The 12,418-nt window shown below is 42.4% G+C and overlaps 1 protein-coding gene across 5 annotated transcripts in view; it reads left to right on the forward strand.

The window, feature by feature from the left end:
* The window catches only part of SCEL (sciellin), an 84,049-nt gene that overhangs the window by 7,711 nt on the left and 63,920 nt on the right, over window positions 1-12,418 (forward strand). For 2 of the 5 annotated variants that reach the window (XM_038387653.2, XM_043504643.1), the window contains exon 2: window positions 999-1,078. The exons of the other annotated variants lie outside the window; for them this stretch is intronic. The gene's annotated coding sequence lies outside the window, so the exon portion shown is untranslated. The remainder of the gene's footprint in view (window positions 1-998; window positions 1,079-12,418) is intronic. 5 annotated transcript variants of the gene reach the window in all.

A 12,418-nucleotide genomic window follows, 5' to 3' on the forward strand; every position in this document is an offset into this window, starting at 1 on the left:
TTTATCTTCGCTCTGCACTGCAGTGTGTCCCTATCACAGCCCTTTTCGCACAAGCCTCAAGAAATGTGCCCCTAGGTATCCCAATTCCTATGGCTCAAGCACAACTGGGACTGCACAGCCTCCTCTCCCAATATACTAAGCAGCTCCAGCAGCTCCACAGTGGTCCAAGTGGGACAGTGTTTGCTGCAATAACCTGCCAAGCTCACCTGGGAAGATGTGATGAGACCTCTCCATGCTGAGCTAACAGGAGATGGATTTCAAAAATTCCTGAGGCTTCTAAGAGGGAAGGGAAGACGGTTGTTTATCTGGCTGCAGGACAGTGGAGTTCAAACTGCTGACCGGAATGGTCACAATGGGCATTGTGGGACACCTCCTGGAAGCCAATGAAAGTGATAAAATCAAGCGTGGTGCCTATACTAGCATGTTGTCAACAAACATTTAGAGGAAAAAGACTTATGTCTCTCATCAAGGTGGTTGTATTTTGTTGCCAAAACAGGGCATTTTTGCTGCCAAAAATCGCATTGTAATGTGTACGCGTTCACTGTTTTGTCAACAAAACTTTGCAGTGTAGACGAGGCCTCAATTAAGGAGAAATGTTTCCCCTCTTATCACCCTACCCTTTCCAAAAGAATTAGTTTTGGAATGAGTCGGGGTGGCACCAGCGTGCCAAATGTTGCCGATCCCTGGCCTGAACAGTTCTAAATATATCTGATAACAAATAATATTGGAATGTTACATACTTTAGAAACAGTAAGTATGGAGAGGAAAAGAGGGGAAAAAGAGAGCAACCAAAATCCTTATACCACAATGCGGGAATAGGATTTCTTGGATTTGTAATGGAATAAATGTCCAGTTTCTACTCTGATTGGTCACAAGGCATTGGAGAGACAACCTAGTCTAGGGCTGAATATCGCCTCAGGGAAGTATAATTTTGTGGGGAAATTCCACATTCTGGACAAAGCAGAAAATAATTATGTCTACTTTATTCTTTTTAACAGCAAAGTTTTAAAGCTATTGAGAAGGCTGGAATATTAAAATACAATAGTTCCTGGAAGACAGATTGCTCGACAGAATACAGGTGAATAATAAAAGCAGTTTATCACAGAATTCTGCATAGTTTTATGGTGTGTAGAAGGAGTCTGCTTTATTTCATATGGGACTCTAAAAGAGGAAATACCAAAGTTAAAGTTTACTGTACAACTTTAGGGAGGACTTGTCTACACAGGGAACTGTTCCTGGTGAACTATTCCCAATTTATTTCAGAATAAAGAGTGTCCATAGAGGAAGTTAATCAAGCCTATTTAATCCATTTTAAATTCACCTAATCTTGTACTGAATGAACTTTCATGTGCAGGCAAGCCCATAGTCAGATGAGAAGAAAGATGACAGGAAAGGCCCTGAATCTCTTTTTTAACAAGGCAACAGTTATCCTCTGCAAACTGGAATCTGCAGCATAAACACAATTGACCTCCACTTTTTATGTGCTGAGTGTGTACCCCACATTAAGCCTTTAGTAAGAAGCCATATTTCCTCCTCCCCGCTTTGTGAATGGTGACATGCTCATGACATGGTGTATTGATGTGCAGTACCTTAAAGATGGAAACTGAAACCTTGTCCATTAAAAGCAAAAAAAAAAAAAAAAAAGTATCTCTAATCTAAGTATTTATAAATAAGCACTTAATCATTGTCATATCTAGATGCTAAAGAACAGAGAAACTTTCTTGTGAGTAAGTACAATTTGACATGGAGAAATGTGAACCTGATTTAGATTACTTGTATTATGAATATTTTCAGATGAGGGATTTGGATAAGTGTCACATACACGTGATGTATGGTTACATTTGTTTATGTGCAAGACGACTTGAACATCCATATTCTGAACTGGAAGCTGGCTTTGAAATTCAGCCTTGTGCGTAGAGGAGGTCTAGGAATCACTTAAGCCCTACTTTGAGGGCCTTCCATTAGCTGTCTGCACTAGGGCACATTCCACCCTCCGTGGGGAGCAGATGTGGAAGTGTCAGGGCCTCTATGCTGCCTGAGGGGTTGCAGCAGAGGGCCGTTTGTTGCCGCTGGTCTGAGAGTGATTACCTAGCAGCGTGGAGTGGCTTTTGGGCTCTGCTATGGCTGGTTTTGTACTCAGATGGGGTCATTTTGAAGTTTTGCCTGCATTTCTTTGGGATTTTATTGGGGGGTGAGGAGGAAGAGAGAGATATTTCTAAGTATTTTGAGGGTTTCTGAGTCCAGCAGAATCTTTTTTTTAAATTCGTTGGAGGCTGCTTATTGGCCTGTCTGGGGCTGTTTTCATTTTCATTTAAAGTATCCTGGAGTTGTTTTTAAGCTTGAATTTCATTGAAACTGCATTCCAGTTTGTTTGTGTAGTGCTGGTGTTTTTCCTGTTTGAGTAGTTCTGCTCTGCTGGTTGAAATCTTACTGTGAACATCTGATACTTAATTTACTGCTACACTGAAATTGAGCCAAACTTTTTTTTCTCACTTTAACTTAGTTTTTCAAAAATTCTTTCTGATGTCAAAAACATAAGAACACAAGAATGGCTATAATGGGTCAGACCAAAGATCCATCCAGCCCAGTATCCTGTCTACCGACAATGGCCAATGCCAGGTGCCCCAGAGGGAGTGAACCTAACGGGTAATGATCTAGTGATCTCTCTCCTGCCATCCATCTCTACCCTCTGACAAACAGAGGCTAGGGACACCATTCCTTACCCATCCTGGCTAATAGCCATTAATGGACTTAACTTCCATGAATTTATCCAGTTTTCTTTTAAACCCTGTTATAGTCCTAGCCTTCACAACATCCTCAGGCAAGGAGTTCCACAGGTTGACTGTGCGCTGAGTAAAGAAGAACTTCCTTTTATTTATTTTAAACCTGTTACCTATTTTCATTTGGAGGCCCCTTCTTCTTATATTATGGGAACAAGTAAATAATGTTTCCTTATTCACTTTTTGCACACCACTCATGATTTATATACCTCTATCATATCCCCCCTTAGTCTCCTTTTTTCCAAGCTGAAAAGTCCTAGCCTCTTTAATCTTTCCTAATATGGGACCTGTTCCAAACCCCTAATCATTTTACTTGCCCTTTTCTGAACCTTTTCTAATGCCAGTATATCTTTTTTGAGATGAAGGGACCACATCTGTATGCAGTATTCAAGATGTGGGTATACTATGGATTTATATAAGGGCAATAAGATATTCTCTGTCTTATTCTCTATCCCTTTTTTAATGATTCCTAACATCCTGTTTGCTTTTTTGACTGCCGCTGCACATGCGGGGACGTCTTCAGAGAACTATCCATGATGACTCCAAGATCTTTCTTCTGATTAGTTGTAGCTAAATTAGCCCCATCATATTCTATGTATAGTTGGGGTTATTTTTTCCAATGTGCATTACTTTACATTTATCCACATTACATTTCATTTGCCGTTTTGTTGCCCAATCACTTAGTTTTGTGAGATCTTTTTGAAGTTCTTCACAGTCTGCTTTGGTCTTAACTATCTTGAGAAGTCCTCTAAACAATGCTCAAAAGACTCATAGAATTACTTCAGAGTAATGTGATGTCTCCAGTTCTTCAGCGCTGGAAGCGGGAGCCTAAAGGAGGACTTTAGCATCCCTCACTTCCACCATCTATGGTTCACATTGGTGAAGGACTAGTTGAATAGTCTCTCTGTAGCATACACTGTCTCTTTAGGCTAGATCTCCTCCACACTATTAAGAGTCTGGATTCTATCTTGAGGCTGGAGGTGTAATTTCCAGCTTGGATATGTATCATGATCAGTGGAATTGAAGTCAGAGGGTCAATGTTCCTTGGAGGAACTGTTATTGATGAGACATCAATGGAACAGGCAATGCAGAGAGTTAGTCTGGGAGCAACTTATGACATGAATAGAATAGTCCACAGGGTTTATTAAAGTTTCACTTGTTCAACTTAATCTTCATTTAGCTTCACTCATTGCAAATGAAACATGGTGGCAGTATCTGAGCTGGGAGTTTTCTGAAGTGCAGCAGCTGGCAGCATAAGTCATGGAACTTGGTCTGAAGCCCCCTGGAATGCTTGATTTTTAAGACAGAAACCTAGCCCAGCAATGGACCTGGTGGAACAAGGTGGGATCTACATCTGGCCGTACAAGAGGATGGCAACAGCAGGAAAATAAAACTCTGACTTTACCTTATTGGGAAAAAAGGCAGAGAGATCTGCAGCACTTTGAAGCTCACTGTAGCCTCAAGTCTCACAGTAGTGCTAGGAGCCATGAGGACATATTGCTCCCCAAAGCAGAAGAAAACTATGGAGTGACACCGGTTTTTCACTAGACACCAATCTGAAGAGGAAGGCATACACCTCTGTGCTACTGCCTTATGGACACTGGCTGCTACATACCATTTTGGGAACTTGACAGACTCCCTCATTTGGGGCAAGGTAGTCTGTGGCACGTGGGATCACCACCTGAAGAAGCAGCTACTCCGGGAAAGTGATCTCACATTAGACAGACGCCTAGACGTGGGGCATACAGCGGAAGCCTCAAGAGAGAGGATGAAAGCCTAGAAATGCATGCAGGGAGATGACAGCAAAAGAGAGGAGCCAGGGTTCTATATCCATAGGAAGTTCCATTGGGGAAGGACAGCATTGGAAGGAATGTGGAAAGTTGAACCATTTTAGCAGTGTGTTTAAGAGTAGAGGAAGGTCCCAGCATGATTCAGTCAGACTTGTGCAAGATAGGGATGGCGCATTAGACAGTGGTGATGACATCTTGAGTCTGAGAGCATATCAGGTTCAGACTAATGGAACAGGGAAGCAACAAGGGACAACACTAACCTCTGTGCTTGCAACAATATTAATAGGGAAATCCCCCATGTGATTTCAGCTGGACAGCAGGGCCTCCTGCAATATGATTGCTCAGGCACAATCTAATAATGTACAATGAGAGCATAATGCAGTCCATAGGAAAATGTGACCTCATAGTAACTAACTTGAAAAATAACAGGCAGTACTGACTGAAGTTTGTGGTGGTGGATAGTAAGCACCACAGATCCTTCTTGGCCATACGTGCCACGGATCTGATCAGGATGCTGTAGTGCAAGAACCAAAAGGGGAGTTCCATGGATAATGGAGACCATTTTAAAAGCATATGGGGATGTTTTCAAAAGTGACAGGTGCCTCAAAGGAAAGCTGTGATGTTTGACCTGACAGTCAAACCTGTGTGCTTACCACTAAGGAAATTCCGGTGGCACTATGAAAACCAGTACACAAAGAGCTCAAAAGTTTGCAGAGCAGGACTATCATAGCACCTGGAGATGACAGTCGGGCAAATTATGCATCTGCACAGACCCAGAGTCACTGAACCAGGCATTGAAAAGACAGAAAATTACATGGTTTTCTAGACTGATACAGGGACAAGAACATAAAATTCAATCCAGAAATAATGCAACTCAAACAGCATGAGGTGGCGTACATTGGACATGTGCTCACAGCGGAGGAAGTGAAAACAGATCCCAACAAGATCAAGGCAGTCAGAGATGTGCCGGCTCCAGTGGATGTGAAAGGGATACAGCACTTTATGGAAATGATTAATTTTCTGTCCAAGTTCTGTCCACATGTGGCTGCAGTAACAGAACCCATACATCAGGTCACAAGGCAGGATGTTGAGAGGGACTGAGTAGGTCCCCAACAGGAAGCATTTGACACACTGAAACAAATGATAATGGATGTCCCCTTCCAGAACTACTACCAGCCGGGACAGCCACTGATACTCTAGTGTACTTCTGACCCTAATAGCACCCCAATGGCAGAGGGGAAGGGGCTCTTCGGTATGTAGCAGTGAGCCACAGCTGGCCAGACCAGCTCAGTGTACCCCAACTCACAGCTATCCTCTGTCATGTTAAGATATCATAAGCAAACTGGCTGGTTATTAATATTATTGTGTAGTGTATGTATTCATGATGTTTCCAGCACACATTTATAATTTTTCATGTGTTCTTAAAAGGTGTAAGGCAGGGTGGTCTTAAGTTCCCCATCCTAGACAAAGGAATGTGGTTCTGTCTGCTTGAATGTGTCTCCAATGTAAATTAAACAAGAAGAGACAACGAAATTACGTTTATATGCAAGGTGTAGACAAAGCCATCTGGCAAACCAGGGTCGGGGAGGGCCACTTAACACTCTCAAGAAGGGCAGCGGAGGGAGGGGGGAAGGGGCACGGAATGGAAGCTGCAGCTCCAGGAAACCTTCCTGCCTCCTGAAACAAGGTCATTGAACTGTGGTAGATATAAGGAGAGAGAGAGAGAGAGAGAAATTTTGGCATCCTTCATGTGAGGAAACAAAGAAACCAACTGCTTCGTGCTCTGCATGTTGGATCCTGGCTAAGGACTGGCCAGCCATACTGGGAGAAGGACTGTGGTGAGAAAATTGCTGTAAACAAAACACTCCAGTTTGCTAAGTGAGGTTTTAGTCTTAGAAGCATATTTTTACTTTTGTTTGTAACCATTTCTATCCAAATTACTTCTACTTGGTATCACTTACATATCTGTTCTTTGTTAATAAACTTCATCTCAGTAACTAGCTCAGTTTAGTGTTTCAAATGGAAAAGTGAAGCCAAATTAACAGGCTGGTGCTGTGTTCTGTCTCTTTAAAGGAGCAGTGAACTTGTAAGGTTGGTGTGTTCCAGTGAGAGGACTGGACACTACAGGGGAGATGGTTTTGGGGAAACTCGGGGTTGGAGTGGCTGTTGATGTAACCCTGCAGAGGAGTAACCAGGCTGGTGGAAGCCAGGGTGAGGCCATTGTGCTGTGAGCAGGCTGCTGGTATCAGGGCTCTGAGCCACAGCTGCCCAGAACAAACAGCCAGAGCTACAGGGCAGGCGATTACTGGACTGGTTTGAACCCCACCCTATCACAGTGATGCATCAGAGAAAGTTTTGGGTGAAGCTCCTTTTCAGAAGAAGCCAGCAGAGCCCTCTGAGACTGAATAGGGGCACACCCAAATAGAAAAAGAGCTTCTGGCTGTGGTATTTGGTGGAGCGATTATATCAGTACTTCTGTGGTCAGCTAGTAATAGTGCAATCAAACTACAGACTCCTAGAGACAATCATCATAAAGCCCCTTCTCAGTGCTCCAAAGGGATTGCAGTGCATGTTGAGGCACCTGTAGTGCTGCCAGGTAGAGATCAGATATTGTCCAGGACGATTATTGACGTTAGCTGACACCTTGAGCAGTACATATATACCCAGCATGAGTGAGTTGGGGGGAAAGGGATGAGGGTATTGAATCTATTAACATTCTAGCTCCCATTAATTCCCAGTTTCAATGGCAAAGCTGATGGGAATCAAAGAGGCTATGGGAAAGGACATCTATGAGTACAGGCGGTCAAGAAAGCAATATTATGAGGCTGGCCAGAAGACAAAAGTCAAGTACTGGTAGGAGCATGTGGAGACAAAGAAAGAAGGAAGCATGTGTTGGGGCCCTATTTCACCCTGGGGTGTTCGCTTCTTCCCACCACCCAACACAGATGTAATGAGGTGAAGTGGTGTCCATATAAAATAAGTAAGAACTACTAATTATTCCTCAAGAAAGGCTTTTAATGATTTCCGACTATAATAACAGCATAAACAAAACAAGAAAAGGAAAACCAAAGACCAGCACTGAATAAGGATTAATACAAAAGGCAGATTATATTGAAGACAAGCGCTAGTACATGTAATATTGTGGACCATTTGCGAGTTCCTGAACAGTGACTCTAATATACTGGTCCTGGCAGGTCATAATAAAAGCCCCAAAGACAAGCATAAGTAAAGCTATTATTCACCAGCTCTATATTCCTGGTGACAAACTATTTCAAAGGCATCATAAAGCTGATGAACGACAGCATGACATGCATCCACTCAGACTACTTAAAAGACAGGCACAAATACATGCAAAGCTATTATGCATCAGCCACCTACTATTGATTTTATCCTACAGTATTGATATAACTATGATCAATTTGGCTCGAGCGACCAAACTTCTTTACTCCATAGACTTACCCTGCATTTGTCCGAAAATATGTTACCCTTCAGTCAGCCTCTTTCTGCACTGGCCAGGTACAGACACTCGAGAAGTGCATGCCCCTTCGGTTCAGGGGGTGTGGGTCAGATTTACCGAAAACACACACACACAGTCCCTTGCCTTTGTTCTTTTTATCTGGGCTGACGGCCATGTTTTAGAACAGACCAACTAATCAGGGTGGGCCACATTGTTTATGTGGTTGCCTTAGTTGTATAATTGATGCATATTTAATTTTTATGTCCAATTGTTAGTTTGTATAATTGAGGCCTATTTATTTTCTGTAGCCAATTAGATCTTGAATGTGGGTAATTTGGGGTTGATAAGTACATAAGAGTTAGCATAAATTGTTATTTGGTTGCAGCGCGTCCTGGCCACAAGCTTAAGCTTTGTTTTTGCAAGGCTTACATTTTGAAATATATGGAAGTTTGAGGCCTAACATTTGCAATGCTTCTATTTCGTTCAAGCTTAACAAGACAGTTGCTCAATTTATTCTCAGAGCAGAACCATATTTTCAAAATAAAGATGTGCTGAGTGAGCAGAATGGAATCATATTTTGAGGGCAGAGAGTTGTTTTTCTTGCCTCATTACAAAAGGGTGTTGTGGAAAAAATACATACCTCACACCTGGACAGTGACAGCTATTTTAGATGGGCATGAAAACATATTTACTGGCCATTAATGAATACAAAACTGGACTCCTAGTTAGTAGGGTATGATACCTATCAGCTGTGTGATAACCACCAGTAGAAAGAGACCATGTGAGCTGCCCACCTAACCATAGGAGAAGGTGGGAGTGGACTTATTTACCTTCAAGGAAAACCAGTACTTGATTAGAGTGGATTCTACTCAAACTTCTCGGAGGTCAGTCCACTGCCTGATAAAAGAAGCAAGTCAGTGATTGGCAAACTGAAGGCCCCCTTTGAAAGATATGGCGTTCCGGACACCGTAGTCATTGATACCAGACTCCAATTTGCCTTGGAAGAATTCATGGAGTTTGTGCTCATATGGGAGTTTGACCACCACAATTTCTCCCTAAAATACCCACAGAGGAATGGTGAGATGGCCAAAAAGTCCTGCACAAGCACGATGGGATGAAGGACCAAAACCCTGCTACCTATTGCAGCCAGAAGGATGGAGATACCTCAGACAGTAGATGACCAATAATCAACGAAAGCTGGCAGTAGAGTATGACAGGTCAGCCAAGGACCTACTGTCCCTGGAGACTCCTGTGAAGATCTAACCATTAGAGAGACACCAGAAGGAGTGGATTAAAGAAGTTGTGAGGCCTGCAGAGGAACCCAGGTCAAATGAGGCAACTATGCAAGAGGGACAGGTGATCTCAAGGAACAGAAGACTCTTATAAGTCAGCCGATACAACACCCAGAGAGAGCTTGCAGAGATAAAGAGATCATCACTGAATGGAGAGACAGAGAACCATCCTGAAGCCAATCCCACAAGGAGGGAGGAGACTCCTCAGAGAGATAGAGTTGGCCAGACTCGGAGACAGGTGACAAAGACAGAAATAGCTCTCTTCCAGTGGGGTTGTCTGTTGAAGAGACCAAGCTATCACAAAGACTCTGTAACCAGCTGAGTCTGTGGTAAAGACAAGACACCAACTTAGCAGTGTGCTAGCAACATCTCACTGAAGGGACATGGGGTGGAGCTTGGGCATCAGTTATGTTTTTAGTCTTTATGTTACAATATTTTGAAAGAGGGAAGATGTGTCATGAAGTCAGAGGGTCAATGTTCTTTGGAGAGATGGTTATTGACAGACACAAATGGAACAGGGAACACCAGACAGTAAGGCTGGGAGGAACTCAGCCACATGGACAGAGTAGTCCACAGGGTCTAATAAAGGTTCACTTGTTCAAATTAATTTGCATTCCTCTTCACTTGTTGAGAATGAAACAGAGTAGGTGTATGTACATTAGCTTTGATGGAGCTAGGGTGCTAAAAATAGGAGTGTAGCTGTGGCAGCATGGGCTGCAGCTTGGGCTAGCTGCTTGAGTATAATTCCTCCCGGGACCATAGGTACTTTCTTGGGCAACTAGCCCATGCCACCACCCATGCTGCCACAACTACACTTTTGTTTTTAGTGCACTAGCTCGATCAAAGCTAGCATGGTATGGAGCTGGAAACTATACCTTCTACTTGAAATATAGCTGTACCCAATAACTGACTCCTGTGTTCCTGATTGACTATGCTGGAGAGTAGAGCAGGAAATCTTATATTGCATTTAAACCTTTAATGCAGTGGTGGGCAACCTGAGGTCTGCAGGCCACATGTGGCCCATCAGGGTAATCTGATTGCGGGCTGCGAGACATTTTGCTGATGTTGACCACCCGCAGGCCTCGCCTCCTGCAGCTCCCAGGGGCCGTGGTTTGCCACAGGGATGTGCTGGCTGCTACTTCCCACAGCTCCCATTGCTGGGAATGGCAAACCGCAGCCACTGGGAGCTGCGGAAGGCCATGCCTGCAGGCGGTCAATGTCAACAGAATGTCTTGTGGCCCGCAGTCAGATTACCCTGATGGGCCGCCTGCGGGCCACAGGTTGCCCACCACTGCTTTAATGGATATACCTTTCAGTATGCCAAAACTTAAATGGAACTTTAAGGACAATGTGATCATACACTGTAAGACTGAAACGCTAGAAAAATATCTTGGAATTGTAATTTTGCAATACTGGGCCTTTTGGAGCATGCTGAAGGTGCTAATCCTAAAGCAGGTTTCTTAAAATGGAGGCCTATCCACGGGAAAGACTGTAACCAGATCTTTAAATTGTTCTCCAGAATCTTGGCTTTCATTTTAAAAAAATTATCTGTAGCTGTTACTTTTGCAAAGAAAACGTTCAAGACATAAAATATAAATAGCCAATGCAGTGGTGTCTGTCTGAGTTTGCAGAGAGCCTGAAACAACAGTTCTGAAATGAACGGCCCCATTCATCTATACAGATAATAATAATGCTACTCTAAGAGTCAGCATTGTTAACTATTTCACTGCTTATAAAGCATGTAGGAAAGGAAAGGGTATCATATTATGAAGACCTACATCAGCATTACCCTGACATCATAGAAGATCTATAAAATTAAGAAGGGTAGGCCCTTTCCAAAATCATGTTGAGATTGTTGAGGCCATAGTTGATTTCATTTTCCTAAAGAGGTGCTCAGCTTTCAAAGGTTTGGGAATCACTTCTCTAAGAAAACTGCCTTTAAAAAAAAAATCAAAGTCTTTATTGGAAAATAAACCCAATCCCTTTCTGTAGAAACAACAGGGCTATCCCAAATGAAGCAGTGTCAGAGTTCATTGCTTGTTAAACTTGTCAAAATGTCAAACTTCCTACTATTATTCAAGTACTGGATGAAATGAAGAGCAATAGATGGTCAGCTGTTGCCATGGTGTGCTGTTGTGGGTTTTTTTAGATCAGAGTCTGTCTGGTCTTCTTGATTTTCATGTGATTATAGCAATTTAGGTACCCTAAATTATGTGACAAAACTCATTGCTAACTAGAGATGCCTGTATGATAACTTACACTGAATGTCTTTGGAATAATTCAGATATCTCTGCTTAATGTGTTGGCAGAATTTTTAAAGGGTATTTTATGTGTTATTACAGTGTCAGATAGGTTTATCCGAGCCTTGAACATATTTTTATTGAGTGGGAACTAAATAATGCAATCACATGTTTTGTACATTACACAGTGCCAGTGCGTGCTTTGTACCAACAGACAAGTCAACAGGGAAAGGGTGTTGTTAGTGATTTAATATCAACATGTTGGAATTTAGATTCCTTATTAAACAGTGAGATATTAAGAGTGTAGGAAAGTTTTAAAGATTTTCTGACTCAGACCTGATTTTTGTCTTAGAAATACCTTGTTAAATATTCCCATTTGCTGTAATCAGAGTCTTGGCTGTTTCAGTTATTATTATCATGTCAGGAATCTTAAGCGTTTTCACTGAATGACTTTGCAAAGCTCAATTAAATAAATAAAAATGCAGTAAAAATGCAATTTCTTGTCAGTGCTAGTTTTCATGAATTTTAAATAATACACTGGCAGGGCTGCCCTTAGTATTTTTTTCCAAGATCCAAGAGGAACTTTTTGTCACCCACCACCTCCCCGCAAAGTCTCTTCCTTCCCCTGGCCCTGACTCTTGCCTGTCATTCTCACATCACTCTGCCTTTTATTGTTCAATCACATCAATCTCAAATAGTAGAAATAAATAGGGTAACCATATGTCACTGTTTTCTGGGAATTTCTTTGTCATTCTTACAGACAACTGTTTTGTCCTGGTTTTTGTAAGCTCTAGCAGACTGGACACCTGAAGTAACTGCAGGCCTGCTGATGAGCTCCAGAGGGTATGTCTACATAGCT

The sequence above is a fragment of the Dermochelys coriacea genome, chromosome 1 (genome assembly GCF_009764565.3).
Source record: "Dermochelys coriacea isolate rDerCor1 chromosome 1, rDerCor1.pri.v4, whole genome shotgun sequence".
In the NCBI taxonomy this organism is placed as follows: domain Eukaryota; kingdom Metazoa; phylum Chordata; order Testudines; family Dermochelyidae; genus Dermochelys; species Dermochelys coriacea.